General features: G+C 44.3%; 1 protein-coding gene across 2 annotated transcripts in view; it reads right to left on the bottom strand.

Moving 5' to 3' along the window:
* CUL1 (cullin 1) overlaps positions 1 to 18,015 on the bottom strand; it is a 67,870-nt gene that overhangs the window by 40,782 nt on the left and 9,073 nt on the right. The window contains exon 1 of one of the 2 annotated variants that reach the window (XM_069958386.1): positions 12,083 to 12,240. The exons of the other annotated variant lie outside the window; for it this stretch is intronic. The gene's annotated coding sequence lies outside the window, so the exon portion shown is untranslated. Of the gene's footprint in view, positions 1 to 12,082; positions 12,241 to 18,015 lie in introns of those variants that run through there. 2 annotated transcript variants of the gene reach the window in all.

Below are 18,015 nucleotides of genomic sequence, written 5' to 3' on the forward strand. Positions count from 1 at the left end.
GTGGCTTAACATACAGTACACTGCAGAAAACAAGGCTGGTGGCAATATGAGCCCCTGGCTAGCCCATCCACTCCTTGCTCACAATAGCGCAAACTTCAAATAGCCGACAGAGAAATCAATGGGCTGCCTATAGGTGGCGCTGTCAAAACTGACAGAGCACTGATCTCATTGATCTATGCAATGCTATAGCAATACCATCTTCACTTCCCTGTGACAAGTAAAAAAAAAAACAAAAAAAAAAAACCTTTTCACCATTTGAAGATATGTATGCTTTTCCAGTTCATGCCTACATAGTTTCTTTTATTCTGCCACAGATTTAAAAACAGCACTGTGGAAAAAAATAAATAAAAGGCAGTCCCTTGCATTTCTGTAGATTTGAACTTTCATATGTCACAGATTTAACCCTTTTGATATGACTAATCTGACTTTGGATAAACACCACTGTTTCTGAATGAGGAAGTGATCTATGCCTTGTGAACATACCCTTAAAGTAATGCAAGCACCAGACTGCAGAGTGTTTATGTGAAATGTGTTTCATAAAAAAATGACATTACGTTTTCATTTTGCAGAAATCAGCCCTTCTAACTAACACCAAGGGAAGTGACAATTGTGAGGAAAAAAATTCTATTGTGAATGTATTGCTCTGAAAACAGTTATAAACTGAGCAATAGGCTGCATGAAGGTCAATGCCATGAAATTTATCACATAAACAAAGACAAGCAAGAAAATACTCCACTGTACCCAATAAAGTGGATAAGATTGTGGATTAGGGCTCCGCTTCCAGGTGACTAAGGGCCCTATTACACGGAAGGATTATCGTGCAGAAAATTTGAACGGTTCAACGTTTTTAACAATCATTCTGTGTAATTGCAGGCAACGATCAAAAACCCGTTCATGTGTCGTTGATCGTTGATTTAGATCTGAACCTAAAATCTTTGCTAATCGTTCGCTGTAATTCCACATTCGTTCGCTCAAGTTCCGGATTTGTTCACTAATCGTTCAGTGTAATTGCACATTGTAACGGCCATCGTTCTGTGTAATATGGGGAATTATTTCAGGTTATCGATAATCTTGTTGTGATAGTTTATCGTTAGTCGTTAAAAATTGCTCCTTATAATAGGACCCTAACAGCCAAGTAGGGGCAAGGCTAGGTAAGGGGAGAAGGAGGTGTTACAGCCCTCTGAACTTCAAGAGCTTGGAAACACCTCTTTGACTCTCGCACTGGGAAGAAAAAATAAATAAAAAATCTACGTTCTAGAAGCAAATACGGATATGAGGGGTATAATAGTCTCCCTAACTTATCAGCCATCTAACAGTGTAAGCAGTTTGGAACCTGAACTGCATCTGATAAATTCCCTTTAAATATGTTTCGTAAATACTATAATATAAGGTGTGTAAAACATCTCTACACCAAAAATTAAAAAACAGAGATTGAGTACACCAACAAATCTGAGTACTTGTCTACATCGAGAAATATTTGACATTTGATATTACCTACAGTGACAAAGTATTACAAAAACTGTCATTTGTTATCATTCTACAATTTAAAGGGGTACTCCAGCGGGGGGGGGGGGGGGGGAAGCACTTTTTTTGCTGGGACCAGGGAGGAGGTGGCTGAGGGAAAAGACGTCCACTCACCTCCCCAGTTCCAGCCGCAGTTCCCGCATCGCGGCGCTCCGGTTCCCGGCCGCTTCCGGGTGTCTGATGTGGGCCCGAGACGTGACGTCTCAGGTCCGCTCAGCCACTCAGTGAAGGAGGCGGGATCCGTTTCAAGTCCGCTCAGATCCCGCCTCAGTCACTGCGCGGACCTGAGACGTCACGTCTCGGGCCCCCGTCAGACACCCGGAAGCGGCCAGGAACCGGGCACGGGAGCACCGCGAAAAAGTGCCCAGCATTTGACATGAGAGTATGAAACGCAGGTCTTGGTAAATTCCCCCCAAAATATTATATTATGCATGACATAAGAAAAACTCAGTAGGTGTGTATGTAACCTCTATTCAGGACACAGTTAAACATGAACACTTGGGAAGCTAGGCTGTACTTTTCATGGGACTATTGGAAAGTACGGGGTAGAAGCAAACAGTAGCGCAGATCTCAGCTTCATAGACTGTATACTTAAAGGGGTTATCCAGTGCTACAAAAACATGGCCACTTTCTTTCAGAGACAACATGACTCTTGTCTCCAGTTCAGGTGCGGTTTGCAATTAAGCTTCATTCACTTCAATGGAACTGAGAAGCAAAACCTCACCCAGGCTGGAGACAAGAGTGGAGCTGTCTCTGGAAGAAAGTGGCCAGGATTTTCTAGCGCTGGATAACCTCTTTAAAGGGGTTATCCAGCACTACAAAAACATGGCCACTTTCCCCCTACTGTTGTCTCCAGATTGGGTGGGGTTTTTAAACTCAGTTCCATTGAAGTAAATGGAGCTCAATTGCAAACCGCACCTGAACTGGAGACAACAGTAGGGGGAAAAGTGGCCATGTTTTTGACCGCTGGATAACCCATTTAACATGTCTTGATATCGGGCTCATGCCACTGTGGCTAATAAAGAACCAATACATTACACCTCACCATAAAAATGCTGGCATGAAGCTAGAAAGTCCAACCTCTGCCCTGAAGGACTTGTTTATTCCACACCCCTACAAACAGGAATGCAGCTCATGAAACAAGCAACGTCACACAACCGTCACAGTTCTCAGCCTGTATAAAGGCAACATGTTCACCACCAGTGCATGGAATGGAGACCCAACCCTTCTAATATTTCTGTACATCTTTTACTATTTTATTTTGAATCATGAAACTGAGGACATAGGAGCAATAATCAGATGGTAACACCACCACTCCTGCAGGTCACTGCTCCTAGACCTGTTTATTAAAAGGAGAAGTCTGGTGTTTTGTAAAAGTGGGCAGCCTGCAGGGGGAGGGAGAAATTGATTTCAAGTAACAACTTACCTCTCCATGTGCCAGGGGTGAGAGGCCGCGGGACCCCCGCCGGAAGTCATTTACCCCCGGCTGATGGACTGGCTGCTCAGCTAGTGAATGGAGCGGTGTCCAGTCCCCTTCACTCACTGCCTGAGCGGCCAGTCCATCAGTCAAGTCGTGACGTGGACACCCCGGAGCCTGGCGGGGGTCCCACGGCCACTCCCGATGCTCACCGCGGGCATGGGGAGAGGTAAGTTGTTACTTGAAATCAATTTCCCCCCTCCCCTGCAGGATTTTAGAAATGGCCAGACTTCTCCTTTAACTCAGCTCATATACATAAATCTTACTACCCTACACAGTGCCTTTCCTGTTATTCCTTCTAGAAATTCATGAATAAATTGATAACTGGGCGTTTCCCTACAAACTGGCAGAATCCACTCAGTGCTGAGTGACTATGTAAAGATACAAGCCTGTGACAAATGGGCATTACCATTCCTTTTGTCAACTTATCCAATAGTCAGGAGGAATAACAGTGGAAGAGCAGAACACAGAATTACAAAAAAATGATGGTTCACAACTTACTTCATAGGGTCATAGGGAATACAGTAAACCACTGAGATACAATGACCTTATGCAATAATATCAACTCAATAGAGATGTCTAATGAAAGTAAAAACAGGCAGGCAGGGGGGTGGGGAACCTAATAAATAATAAATGTATACTTACCAGTCCTTGTACATCCTTAGTGCCACTCCTGGGTCTCGCTGACAGTCACCAGCAGTCATTTTTGGTTGGAATCCAAGCACGTCATATGCCCTGCTCATCAGAGCTCCTCTAGCTGTAACCTCTATCTGCAGCAGGCCCAACTGATCGATGCCCGCTCAGTCGGTCAGTGACTGGGGTGGTGTCCCTTCCCAGTCACTGATAGGCTGAGCGGGTAATCGATCACTCATGTACGTGATGTTGCAGTGGGAAAAGCTGCAGGAGGCAGGTGGCTGTCAGCTGGACCCAAGATCGGTGTTACCGGACACAAGAATACAAAAGTATACTTTGTTTATAATGTTCCTGCATCCCTTTCCTTTAACACGGTCTTTCATCGGTCACTGTAAGCTGTTTTTTTCGCATTTTCTCACTTTTGTGTAAATTACTATAGGTGTTTATCATCTGTGGCTTTTTATGCGATATATCTTTCTTAATTAAAAGTCCTGTGATTCCAGGATTTCTATTGACCTTTTAAGGAGGAAAAATAAAGAAATGAATAAGGCCACCGCGTTTTTGTCAAGAATAGCCTGGGACAATCTCCCATGCCAGGTATCATGGAAGCTTAGCTGTCACATGACAACTGGGCCCCTGCTCTATCAGAACTGGTAATCTAAGGTGTAAGGTGTTTCTGAGACTCATCCCATCAGTACTTAGTGACATGATCACAAATGCCAAAAAAAGTTCCATGGCAGCTGGAGGCCTAGTGTAGGCCCCTAATGGTGCGTGTACACAGAGAGATTTAGCTGACAGATTTTTGAAGCCAAAGCCAGGAATAAACTAATCAGGGAACAGGTCATAAAGGAAAGACTGAGATTTCTACTCTTTTCAAATCTATTCCTGGCTTTGTCTTCAAAAATCTGTCAGATAAATCTGGCTGTGTAAACACACCATAAGTCTGCCATGTCAGTGTACCTCCCGACCATACTGGCAGGCATATTTCACTACAGTAGTTCCCCACACACGCAAAAACCTTTCAATAAAAAATAAATAAATAGGTCATTTTCAGAATGCATTTTCCCAAACGTTTCTACCTGAATATAATGTGTTTTTGTAAGAATAGCACAGTATGAGGACAAGTAAAATGATAAATACATATTGCAGCACAGACTGATGACAGATCCACTGTAAAACTAAAACCCCTTTTATTTGTCAACGTCAAGTCATGTAGTAGTCTTGGCTGAATGGGAGCATGCACAGTGGGCCAAAAAAGCTGGACTAGTCATCTCTAGTGTTTACACTCACCACAGCGCCATAATCTTATTGAAAAAAAAAAAAGAAAAAAAAAATTATATATATAATATATATATATATTATATATATATATATTATATATATATATATTATATATATATATATATATATATATATATATATATATATATATATATATATATATATATAATATATGGACATCACTCAAAAAAAAAAATTCAAGGGAAAAAAAAAATGCAAGAAATGCTCTGTAACTGAGGATGTTTCAGCAGCCCCTCCACCTTTCCAGTGACAGCATACAGCTCCAGTGCAATTGGCTGCCAAATGCATGAAAGGCAGAGAGCAGATCCTGGTCACCAGGGCAGATTTCTAGTTGCCATGATGACCAGGTCTAGCTGGAGGTAGGCTTTCCTTCAGTTCACTATTACACTCCAAAAATGTGTTATAAGAAATAAATCAATACATTTATACTGAAGAACCTTTCCCGATGTATGTGAAAAAGGGGAGTAGTGTATGATGGCTTTATTCCCTTCTATCTGTACTTTACCAAGGTTAACAATGGCCATGCCAGCCCCATTGTTCCTAAGTGGTACGTCATTCCCAGCCTCCATATGTCAGGAAAACTAGATTGTGAGCTCTAGTGGGACAGGGAGCAATGAGTATATATTGCAGCTGGCCCAGGAAATACACTGCAATAATCCTAGTGTAAAACTGCTATAATACACCACAGTTCTGGACAAAGAAAATCACTAGTGGAAGGCTGCAGTTTCCAGAACACAATCCTTGCATGAGAAGTGAAATACCAAAAACAATTGAGACGTGCCTGGTAAAGTGATCCCACAGTACCCACAAGTGACAGCTACCGTCAGTCAGATGATAGATGTCGCAACAGATGTTTACTTCTCGTGCATCATGACTTATTTCATGTATTTTCTCTATTAAGACACAGCAAACTCACAGACAGTAGGTTATATATTCAGAGATATGGCTAAGGCTAGGTTCACACTGCGTTTTCAGCATCCGTTTAACGGATCTGTTTTTTTGCAAAAAACAGATTGCAAAAAACGGATGCATTTGTGTGCATCCGTTTTTGATCCGTTTTTCTATTGACTTCCATTATAAAAAAAAAACAGATCAAAACAGATGCGATTTTTTGGACGCACAATAAAGTACTGTTGACACTACTTTTTTGACCATTAAAAAAACGGATCGAGTTCTGAGTTACACTGTTAGCCCACATACAAGATTTAAGATCTCAGCTTGCATACCATGAATAGAAGTCAGCATTGTTTATTTCTGTCGTGGTCATGTGATTTTGACACTGCTGTCACAAAGCAGAGCTCTGATAACTTTCCTATGGCTCGCACAGTGTACTTACATGTTCCTGTATAGGATATTCCTATATCATTATACAGTGGTACCTTGGTTTAAGAGCGTTTTGGTTTAAGAGCTCACAGTTTTTCAAAATTGTGACTTGGTTTAAGAGCATTGTTTTGGTTTAAGAGCTCCCTGTACTAGGTGGGAGCGCGAGTTGGGGAGGGACATGGTCTATATAGCGGGGTCTACAGCCCTGTACTCTAACCCAGGAAGTCTCCCTTGCCTTCCAAATCATAGCAGATCCACTTCAGGCTGGGGCTTACATCAGGGGACAGAACTGTGGAGGTAATCTCTTCATAGCTGTAACCCTTCTCTCCCCGGACAGAGTGCTGCATGTATGTACCCACATTTGTACTGCTCGGTCCTTCATGCTCCCTGCAGTCTCTGTCAGTCCTGATTGGTCCATGCTGAGCACACACCCCTTCTCCATTGCTGTCATGTGACCACACAGACCTCTGACAGCAGCCCTGCTTCTCTATTCTAGCCTGTTGTACTACGCTACTGCATTATGGGGATCTGCAGTTCCACCCTGTATCTACAAACTGCTGCTGTGTTTCAGGTTTATGCACTTATTATACATTATACTCCACATGCTGCTTGCTACACTGCACAGTAACCTATAATATCACATATTCAGCTGTTTATAAATGTCTGTTTCATTTGTCTTACATGTTATTCAAAATATAAAATCATTATTTTTGGGGAGTGGAATTGTCTGCATATCAGTGATTTCTTATGGGAAAATTTGCTTTGGTTTAAGAGTGGATTTGGATTACAAACAAAGTCCCAGAACGAATTATGCTTGTAATCCAAGGCACCACTGTATTGGCCTAGTGTGGCCTATGCGGCTGGGCCTAGGATGTCACTTAGCCGTGTTGTTTACTGAATGTAATCAGATGGAAATTGTGTCATGTGTGTCCTCTGATAGCAGGCAGGTAGAGGATGGGTTACACACTGTCACACACACACACACACACACACACAGTCTCCCAAGTGAAAGATCCCAGCAGGTGGGTGGAGCTATGCTAATGTATTCCACATGAAAGCCCAGCTGTGACAGGAAAGGCCAGTCAGTGTGAGGCAGTATGAGGTCAGTGTGCAGACAGGGAGTCTGCCATTATGTGGGTGTATTTAATGGTAACAGAGAAAACTTGGCCTCTGTACCGAGTCTGAGGATGAAAGATTGAGGTACCCTCGGAAATTTCTAAGAACCTTTTTAGGGAATGTTCACAGTGAGTAAAACAGAAATTCCGAGCGGAACCCCTGCCACTGTCTCAATGTAATGTGTTAAGCACCTTCACTCTCCACTCAAAGAATTGACATGTCAATACTATGAGCGGAGAGTGGTGGCGCGCAACACATTACACTGACTGAACAAGCCCTTATGGTGCTTTTACACGGAATGATTATGGTTTGAATTTTCGTGATAACAATCGCATTTGAGCGATAATCGGCTCGTGTAAACACAGCAAACAATCAAACGCAGAGCGAGAAATCGTTCATTTTGATCTTTTAACAAGTTCTCAAATTGTCGTTGGTAGTTCGCAAAAAATTTGCAGATCACTTTGTGTACAGTGTCTTTCAACGATTTACCCTGTGTGTGAGAAAGGCTTAAGCGATCTTAAAACCATCGCAATAACGATTTTTTCAAACAATCTATCGTTCTGTCTAAACGCTAATCGTTTACTTCAAAATCGTTAAACGATCGATTGGGTGAATTATCGCTCCATGTAAAAGGACCATTAGTTGGCGACTCAAGTCTCACTGGTTAGATATGCTCTCAGCCATAGACAACTACAGATATGCCCCCACACATGTTCAGTAAGCCACTCTATGTGTGTCAGCCATTATAAGGAATTGTATGGAACTGTACAGGTGCCTGTGTCACAGTTATTATTTCAACGCCTCCATCCTAGTCTGCCTGTTGACTGGTTCATAATCTCTCTGTCATCTTATCATTCCAGAGAGAAGTATTAGGGGGTTGGCCTTGGGGGAACCACAAAGTACACTCCACTACCACCACAGGTGCAGCCCCCTAAAACCTCTACAGCGGAGGCCTCAAGAGATTAGTGACCCTTGCAGATGCCCAGAGGGCCACCAGTGACGAGTCAGTAAGAAAGGGCTGTGGCAAACTTTAAGCCTTATCAATCCCATAGGTGCCAACATCACTCTAAAGCCCCTGATCCCAAGAGCTATACAGCAGGAGAGAGGCCCTAGCCATCTATATCCATTACTACTACCACCATCATACTTTTCTGCATCATCCCCTCCCTCTCTTCCATATCTTGATCACTGCATTGTGTTCTTTCATAATGTGACAATCCACCACATTACACTGACAATGTTACAATATCTTTTACACCAATGTGACGTCACAATAGTCTGTGTGTATAGTCATAGGCTATACTGTAAGAGGACAAACCACTTGTGACCTCCTCACAGTAGGGTCCCTGCACTTACAGCTCCGCTCCGGTATAAGAATGATATCACAACAGTGTTACTGTATTTACAAGCTGGTTTGTACTGTCATTTCATAGTAGCGTTCAACTTCAAAGGCGGCTGTCTGTAGTGAGTGTTACAATTGTCTGTATACTGTATATTTGCCCTGTAGTGTTATGTTGTCACATTATTATACCCTAATATGCATTTTATCATGATGTTGTTAAAATAAATAGTGTTTGTGTTAGCTATGTAGGATGGTGATGTCACAATATTGTTTATGTACTATTGTGAATAGTGAAGGGAAGTTTACAGTAATAGGCTGAATTCTATTTTGATGATGTCACAGTTTTGTCTATATTTGGCTTTCACCCTTCACTGTAATGCTGTCACAATTCTCCTTTATTTGTGCTTTCATGATGTCACAATGTTTGTATATCAGCTATGCAAGATAGTGATGTCACAATTTTGTGTAGGCATTGTGATATTTTATAAACTGGATGCTATGCTGATGATGTCACAAGGTTTTGGTACTTTTGTTGTGCTCTATATGATAAGCATCCATAAGCCTGGCTTCAATATGATGAGATTATTACTACCCTGTACTGCAGGATTCTCCCACCTGTGGCTTTCCCAGCATGCCCTGGCAGTCTTTGGAAAGCCACATACTGGGGAACACTGCTCTAAGCAGTCATGTCCCAATATCTCACTTTATTTATACTAAGGGAAATGAACGCACTGTGATGATGTCACGCTATGATGTCACAGTAAGGACAGGCTGTCGTGCTCTGGAAGTAAATTATTTCATGTCAAGATATTTTATAGTCTGAGAAGGTAAACATAGACACATATATGATATACCAGTACTTCCCCCATACAGGTCATTTGCCACCCATCACAGCAATGATCAATCATTCAGCATATAGCTGATGCTCGATTACTACACTTTGGACAGGTGATAGACTTTCTAACCTCTTACAGGATAAAATTGCTATGTACCACGATAGACCCCCCTCGTCGTCTTACTCTTGGATTACAATTGATACTGTAGACTAAGGGTCCATTTACACAGAAAGATTATCTGCCAAAGATTTGAAGCCAAAGCCAGGAATGGATTTGAAAAGATGATAAATATCAGGCTTTCCTTTATGATCTGATCTCTGTTTATAGTCTGTTTCTGGCTTTGGCTTCAAATCTTTGACAGATAATCTGTGTAAATGGACCCTAAAGGCCCAGTATAAGATTATCGTTAAGTCGTTCGAATCTAAGCTATAATCGTTCGGTTGAATAGCAGTTAACGATTAACGGATGAACGAGAAATCGTTGATCGTTTAATAAGACCTGGACCTATTTTTATCGTTGCTCGTTTGCATATTGTTCGCATTGATTGAGACATCATTCGGTCGTTCGCAATAGTGACAAATGCAATAGCAGCCACAAGACTACCACAAAAACGATCATAAGTAACGATTATTGTTCCATGTAAATGGGCGAACGATTTCAGGTCTTTCGCAATAGCGGTCATTTGGATCGTTTATTGTTAACGATTATGAGAATGATAATCGTCCCGTGGAATAGGGCCCTAACAATCAAATAACATTATGCCATCTCATACCTTGATAGATCTATATCTATATATATATATATATATATATATATATATATATATATACCAGCCTGCCCAAAGAATGTGGGCACAGCCAACCAGCTGAGAGGGAGACCCAGCCCATGCTGAAGTGGGATTCTGGGGGGCAGCCTGAACCAGTATAAGCATGGCCACAAGTTCCCAGATGCTGTGGGCTCAAGTGTATCTGCCACCAGACAGCACTAAACAAAAGGCCTGATGTCCCGGGCAGAAAAGCTCACCCAGAGCTACGTGATGGTCAGGGTAGGAGATATATGTGAGCACCCTCTCACCTGGTGCCATCCCATAATACAGGGCAACCTGATGGTCAGGGTAGGCGATATATGTAAGAGCCCCCTCACCTGGTGCCATCCCATAATACAGAGCGACAAGAATTGACTGTAGATAGCTGATGGAGCCACGGCGCAGGACTTGTGCAATACACTCCATGGTACCAGGTGCGGTAGTAAATAAAAACTTTTTAATGAGTAACGCGTTTCGGCAACCAGCTTGATAAAGGCGGCAACACATCGCCGAAACACGTTTCTCTATTACAGTTTTTATTTACTACCACATCTGGTACCGTGGAGTGTATCGCACAAGTCCTGCGCCGTGGCTCCATCAGCTATCTACAGTCAACTCTCTGCACTTTCGCGAGCGGCGGCATCAAGACGGGAGTCATCAGCTGCTCACTGAATGCCGGGCTGCCGACTATCTAACTATTTAAAAGCCATCTCTAGGTTAGTTTCTTACATCATTACTACAAATTAACATTTGATTTTTTTTTTAAATAACTACACTATAGGAGCGCCCCTCTGTCTGTTTCTGTTTGTCTGTCCTTTATAATACAGAGTGATGTGATGGTCAAGGTAGGCGATATGTAAGTACCCGCTTACCTGGTGCCATCCCATAATACAGAGTGATAGGTGATATATAGGTAAGCTCCCCTCACCTGGTGCCATCCCATAATACAGAGTGATAGGTGATATATAGGTAAGTACCCCCTCACCTGGTGCCATCCCATAATACAGAGTGATAGGTGATATATAGGTAAGTACCCCCTCACCTGGTGCCATCCCATAATACAGAGTGATAGGTGATATATAGGTAAGTACCCCCTCACCTGGTGCCATCCCATAATACAAAGTGATAGGTGATATATAGGTAAGCTCCCCTCACCTGGTGCCATCCCATAATACAAAGTGATAGGTGATATATAGGTAAGCTCCCCTCACCTGGTGCCATCCCATAATACAAAGTGATAGGTGATATATAGGTAAGCTCCCCTCACCTGGTGCCATCCCATAATACAAAGTGATAGGTGATATATAGGTAAGCTCCCCTCACCTGGTGCCATCCCATAATACAGAGTGATGATATAGGACTCCCTAATGTGACAGGGCTGTTAGCTGCCAATCTGCCCCCCATGTGGTGTGAGGAGGCACCTAGTGACAGATGTCCCCCCCCAGCCAGTGCGCCGGTCCCCGTGGGTGATGCCACTGTAGCCAGCTGACACGTACAGTAACCAGTAACCCCGGACAATGGCAATACGCTGCTCCTAACCTACGACACCACAGCCGCCCGTGTAATGGATCGTGTGACATCACCGTATAACCAACACATCGTATATCCTGTAATAGAGGGGCGGGGGGCCGGGGATATACAGTTCACACGCCCGCCACAAAGACACCAGAGACCGCCCCCGACCCCTAACCCCCGTACGCCGCCATGTTCCCCGCATCCCTCACCTGTCTTTCGGCGGCAGGCGCAGAGAACCCCCTGGGAGAGCCCGGACTGTCAGCCGGAAGTCCCTCCCTATCCTCTATCTAGCCAGTCAGTGACCACAATACAGAAGCCTACACTTCCGCTCTCGCGGCCCGCCTTTCCTCTGCTGACAGCAAATCAAACTGGAGAACGACGTCACTCACACGACCCGGAAAACGGGGGCGGGGCTATGTAAAGAGTCTGCTGACGTACGTCGTGGGCGTGACTCAACGGAAACACAAAAGCCAATCAGACGTGCCAGACGACTAGACTCCATGGAAACAGCACGCACTGCTTGTGTCTGGTGCCTGCGCATCCTGCAGCTTCCCAGAACAATGGCCGGCATGAGGTGATTTCCGTGTACGGAGCGTGCAATGCTCCAGGAAGAGGCTACAGTGGTGGGCTGACCGCCATGTACGGCCGTGTTCTACCTCATACACGGAGGAGAGCTGGGGCCACTCACTATGAAGAGCGGCTTATTATTATCACAGCGGCTCACACGTTTCCTGGCACAAGGACGAAGGAGCAGCAGACCCCGGGATAAAGTCATTGGGTTCTGTTATAAACAAACCACCATCTTTTTTACTTTAATAAATTACTTTGAAATATAACTTTATAAAATATTTGTATAGTTTTTTTTCTATCTGCATATACTTGTCTGGCAGCTGTAAGGGTGCCTTTACACAGGGAGATTATCTGACAGATTTTTGAAGCCAAAGCCAGGAAGAGACTATAAGCAGAACAGGTCATACAGGAAAGAGTTAGAATGAAAACATTTCTCCTCTTTTCAAATACATTCCTGGCTTTGGCTTCAAAAACCTGTCAGATAAATCTCTGTCTGTAAAGGCACCCTTAGGGCCCTTGGACACAATGGAAAAGGTGTGGATAAGCTGCGGCGGATTCCAACCCCCATCTCCCCCCCCCCCACACACACACACACTCCATTCTATTCAGGCAGAGTCTGCTTTTTGCCCAAAACGGAATTGACGTTAATTCTTGGATGAACGGAGGAATCCGCTGGACCATAGAATGGAGCGTATGGGACGGCCAGATGTTAAGGCAGGAGCGCACACAGAATCCGCTGCAGCGTATCCCTGCAATTTCTGATGTGTGGAAGGGCCCTAAGGGGCTCCCGGGGTCATCACTCATGTCTGTGTCAGTACCGTAGTGCAAGTATTTAAGCATTGCAATAAATGCCGCTAGGCAGAATACTGTCACCTGCACGGACAGTATTTTGTAGACGTGTGAATGGCCCCTTTCTGGTCCTAGCTGAGCCAGTGATGATAGCAGTTTGCTCCCTACATGAAGGGTGTCAGGCAGATAATACAACTTTATTAAAGCAAAATACAGTATAACTGGGTTCACACTACGTATATTTGAGGCTGTATGTTTGAGGCTGTATAGCAACCAAAACAAGGAGTGGATTGAAAACACAGAAAGGATCTGTTCACATAATGTTGTAATTGAGTGGATGGCCGTCATTTAATGGCAAATATTTGCTGTTATCTTAAAACAACGGCTGTTATATTGAAATAATGGCAGTTATTTACCGTTATATGGCGGCCATCCACTCAATTTCAACATTGTGTGCACAGATCCTTTCTGGGTTTTCAATCCACTCCTGGTTTTGGTTGCTATGAGGACCTGACATGAGGACCAAATACAGCCTGAAATATACATAGTGTGAACCCAGCCATAATTAAATTTGGGTACAAACCCACTTGACGTATTTGCTGCGTGAATCAGTCTTAAAAATAAGCAGGCAAAATGCAGGTTGGCTTTATATGATTGTTCTGCGTTAAAATACGCAATTGCGTATTTTTGAAGCATGAAGCTTGTTGTTAGCAAAGCATCAGTTGTTAACAACCTGTGTGAAAAACGCATGTAGCTTCATGCTTCAAAAATACGCAATTGCGTATTTTAACACAGAACAATTGTATAAAGCCAACCTGCGTTTTGCCTGCTTATTTTTAAGACTGATTCACGCAGCAAATACGTCAAGTGGGTTTGTACCCTAAGAAATAAAAATTTCTCCAAAGTACCCTTAGAAAAAAATCTGACGAAAATACTATGTGTGAACATAGCCAGACACTTATTCCTGATCCTGGGGATATGTGTCTTTAGCACTAATAACTTTAAAGGGGTTATCCAGCACTAGCACATTTTTAACAATTGTCTGAGCGGGCTGTCACTCCCAAGACTAGCTCCTCTCGGAAGTAATGGTAGCTACAGTCAGCGGGGGACACCAGCAACTGTATCGGGGGAGTGCGGAAAGGTAAGTTGAACATGTAGGTTATGTATTCTTATATGGCAGCACTGTATAAAGCTCCTGTGCAGCTTGCAGCACATACCAGGCGCCAGTAACAGACCTCTCTGCCTCTCATACCCGCCGAGTGCGCTGACAGGGAGAGAGTGATGATTAGACACGGACAGGGAGACGCCCAGATGACTACCTGCCTCGCGCAGAGGGATTAAACTTCATTTTCTCAGGTATTAAGCTGCTGCTGCAGCAGCGGCTAGTACTTGCCACGAGCTGCACAGGAGCTTTATACAGGGCCGCTTTAACCAGAGGGCACATGGTGCACGTGCACCGGGCCCACTGGTTAAAGGGGCCCCCCGAGCAGGCCGGCCGTTGCTATGTGTGACCAGTGCGGTCGCACAGGGCTCTGGCCACCAGCCTGTCAGGGGGGAGCGCCATGGATGGGTAATCTACTTACCCCTGCAGGGCCCCCCTGCCCGCCCGCTGCTGCTGCTGCGGCTCTTCATCACTTCAGCAGCAGCGATACTGACAGAGAGAGAGCCTTTGGCTCCCTCCCTGTCAGTCACTCTTGTGGCCGCACTTCCTGCGGTCACAAGAGGCCGCACTCTCTCTCTAGCGGCCAACGTCACTGGAGCGTCGGCGCGAGGGTAAGGGGAGTGCAGCCTCTTGTGACCGCAGGAAGTGCGGCCACAAGAGGGAAGAGAAGAGGAACACGTGGACCTAGGTGAGTAACAGTGTTTGTTTTTTTCAATGTTATATGGGAGGGGGAGCTATATACTATGGGGGAGCACAGGGGGCTATATTCTATGGGGGAGCACAGGGGAGCTATACACTATGGGAGAGCACAGGGGGCTATATACTATGGGGGAGCACAGGGGAGCTATATACTATGGGGGAGCACAGGGGGCTATATACTATGGGGGAGCACAGGGGGGCTATATACTATGGGGGAGCACAGGGGACTATATACTATGGGGGAGCACAGGGGGCTATATACTATGGGGGAGCACAGGGGAGCTATATACTATGGGGGAGCACAGGGGGCTATATACTATGGGGGAGCACAGGGGAGCTATATACTACTGGGGGAGCACAGGGGAGCTATATACTACTGGGGAGCACAGGGGAGCTATATACTACTGGGGAGCACAGGGGAGCTATATACTACTGGGGAGCACAGGGGATCTATATACTATTGGGGAGCACAGGGGGCTATATACTATTGGGGAGCACAGGGGAGCTATATACTATTGGGGAGCACAGGGGAGCTATATACTATGGGGGAGCACAGGGGAGCTATATACTATTGGGGAGCACAGGGGTCTATATACTATTGGGGAGCACAGGGTTCTATATACTATGGGGGAGAGCACAGGGGGGCTATATATTGGGGAGAGCACAGGGGGCTATATACTATTGGGGAGAGCACAGGGGGGCTATATACTATTGTGGGAGAGCACAGGGAGGCTATATACTGTTGGAGAGCACAGGAGGGCTATATACTATTGTGGGAGAGCACAGGGGGGCTATATACTATTGTGGGAGAGCACAGGGGGGCTATATACTACTGGGGAGAATGCACAGGGGGGCTATATACTAATGGGGGAGCGCAAAGGAGGGCTGTATATAACTGGAAAAGCACATGAGGGTCTATATACTACAGGGACACCTTAAAACTATGGAGGCACAGAGGGGTGTAACTACTGTATAGGGGTACAAGGGACCTAACTACTGTATGTGTTGGAGCCTAAAATATTTGTCTGGCAGATTCTGGAGAGAAGATTCACAGCCAGGAGAAGACTTCAAGGTGGCCCAGGCTGGATGGAGAGAAAAAGAAAAGGTGACACTCTGATCGGAGAAGACGCCCCCGGTGAGTCACTGGATGTAACTGCACTCTGTCATAGGGTTGTAGTGTTAGGGGTCATGATGTGGCGGTATTATGTAATGGTATCATTGGTGATATCTTTCTGTTTTGTTTAGTGCAGTTTTTATGTAATATGTAATCACTGTATGGTGGAAATAGTGTTATAAGGTAACTACTGTATGTATTGGGGCTCTTGATACAGTGTGGGGGCAAATTCAGTACATTATACAATGTGCCAAAAGGGAAGGGAGGGCCCACTCTTGAGGGCTGTGCACTGGGCCCACCAATGTATTAAAACAGCCCTGCTCCAGGGAACCATATCAGCCCAAGTGGGCTGATTGGTTCTATTTAAAAATGTTCTAGTGCTGGATAACCCCTTCAAAGTTGTTACTGCTATAGACACATGCCCCTATCCACAGGATCCAGGAATAATTGTCTGGCTGTGTTCACACATTGTATTTTTGTGAGTCTTTTTTCAGTCAAAACCAGAATTGGGTTAAAAAACAGAAACTGTGCAGAGCTTTCCATTATAATTTTGCCCTGTCAGATCCACTGGTGATTTCAGTTGAAAAAAGACTGACAGAAATACTATGTGTGAACGTAGCTTCTGAGCATGGGGGGTTTGGCCTCTGGAGCTCTACACAATCTTCAGAATAGGACACTGAACAGAGAGGCACTTTCTGTTCTCACCGCCAATCCATTCATTTACTTTAAGGCCCCGTTCCCACTGAGCAAAACTATTTCCGCCGCGGAATTCCGCTAGTTTTGCTCAGTGGGAACGGGGCCTTAGGGTATGTCCAAGGGTAGTCGAATCACCTGCTGCGGATTCAGTAGCTAACCCCTACTGGCGGCCACATCTCTGCTGGTCCCATAGGCTTCATTCTATGCTTTGCCAGATTCCATTGTCCACCCGAACAATGAACCCTCTCATTCTTCGGGTGGACGGCGTAATCTGGCAAACCATAGAATGAAGCCTATTTGAGCAGGGGAGATGCGCATGACCATCAGCTTCCACGACCTGTGTATTAGGGGCTTTAAATTACCTGTGACACAATGGACTTTCTAATTTTACAATCTTTGGTGGGAAAAAAAGAGTCAGAACACAGGTAGTGCAGTGTTTTCCATGATAACAAAAAAAAATGCAAATTTCAAACATGCTTTATATCACATCTACTGTTCATTTAGGTTTTAAAAGTTATAACGACAGGTACACTTTAATCCACGTGATCTCACAGGAAGCTTGGCTGGATCCCCCAATCCCCCCCCCCCCCCAATGGATTTTTGGTAGTTTCAAAACTGGGATAGGCAGGTTAGTAATGCTTTATGCTTCTGCAGAAGTTAAATTTTTTTCAACCTCAACCTGGAGTTCCCCTTTAACGTGTGTACTGCTGCCCCCAGAAAATACTGGGTAAACATTACCAACTTTTATAAGAAGATTCAATAGGCAGGATCAGCTTATATAAGGTAAACATGGTGTTCTCATAAAAGCTAAATATAACTCCCCCTAAGAACATACGACAATCAGACATAACTAGATAAAATGTGGAACAGGCAGGCTTAGGTAAACAACCGTGATTGCCTGAATTATCTACCTGAAAAGTAGCACTGTGCCTGCAGAATGGCAATGAATTAGGCCTATATATAAATATAGCTTGATGAGGTTCTGCTGCTGTAGTGGGTATTTAATTCACAGAACCAGTGGCAGATTATAATAGGTTCCCAAACAGACAAACTTTCCATATTTTATCATCTCCATTTTGCACAAATCACAGCAAAACAATAGCAGGGAGACT

Source organism: Dendropsophus ebraccatus, chromosome 2 (assembly GCF_027789765.1).
Source record: "Dendropsophus ebraccatus isolate aDenEbr1 chromosome 2, aDenEbr1.pat, whole genome shotgun sequence".
Classification (NCBI taxonomy): Eukaryota; Metazoa; Chordata; class Amphibia; order Anura; family Hylidae; genus Dendropsophus; species Dendropsophus ebraccatus.